Source organism: Nicotiana attenuata, unplaced genomic scaffold, assembly GCF_001879085.1.
Source record: "Nicotiana attenuata strain UT unplaced genomic scaffold, NIATTr2, whole genome shotgun sequence".
In the NCBI taxonomy this organism is placed as follows: Eukaryota; Viridiplantae; Streptophyta; class Magnoliopsida; order Solanales; family Solanaceae; genus Nicotiana; species Nicotiana attenuata.
Genome location: NW_017673539.1, coordinates 21,139 through 22,347, shown reverse-complemented (window position 1 = coordinate 22,347; position 1,209 = coordinate 21,139).

Genomic DNA, 1,209 nt, shown 5'->3' with positions numbered 1-1,209 from the left:
AGGGCCATGAAAAATTCGCTAAAGGCACACCTCAAATTCTAAAGGGTCAAAACTAATTACTCGAAGGCCATGAATTATCTAATTTTGTTTATGGCACACCTCGAGTCTAATCGTAAAGGATTTCTTAATCTGATCTTTTGGGCCATAGGCGATCTAGTTAAAATGGCACACCCCAATCCACTTAATTAAACCTACAAGCTACCTTATTTTATTTGTGAAATAATTGATGGCCAGCAACGAAATAGAAACCCAAATATTTAAGCAATCAGCTGGTTTCGAATCACGCTACACTTTAACAAGATACACAAAGTGGCAAGGCTGAACCTAATTCAAACCCACGAATGTCTCAAACACTGCGTGCCTTAAATGGCTTGTAGATCCAAGCCCAATTATGCCAAAAAGAGCTGCAGCATACAATGCCCGATGGTGGCAGCACTAGTGAGGAAATTTGGGCTCAAGAATAAGCCCAGAAGTAGAGAACATTCAACACAGCCCATACCAAATCTGATTCATCTAACACTTTTGAACAAAAACCATAGATTTCAAATTATCTCTAAAGAAAACAAGATGCAAAAGAGTCGAAATTGAATCTGATAAATTCCTAAGCCTGAAATCGAGCCCAAACATCCATTTGAAAGCCTTTTATGAATTCGAATTACTTGAACACAAGCAAAGGAAAGCTGAATGTCAAAACTGATACGACTAAGCTACTCTATAGACCATGAGAAAACTGACCAACAGAACAACTAGCTAATTGATAGGAAAAAACAGATCTTGAACCAGATGTGCTAAAAGAAACAAAATGAATAAACTATTCTAATGAGCTTTCAACCATAACCATAGGCAGCACTTTTCAGAAAAAATCCTAAATAACCCACATATCAAGCTAACGAGACTCATATTCCTCCACTTATGCATATTATCCTAAACATAAGCAACCCATAAACCATACACGTGTGAACAACAAACCAGCAAAAGGTGTTCTCCCTGCAAATACCTCCAATCCGACAGACTAACAAACTCCAAATCCAACCTTAAGATGAAATGTAATATGAAGTATACGAATGAACACAATAAACCATAGATACATTAAATTACTATAGAAATTCCTAAGAGACATAGCTAACATTCCATAAGAGGAGGCTAATATTCATTTCGAAATATCCAATCAATTACAAAAAACTCCAAACTTGCATATCATATATTCAG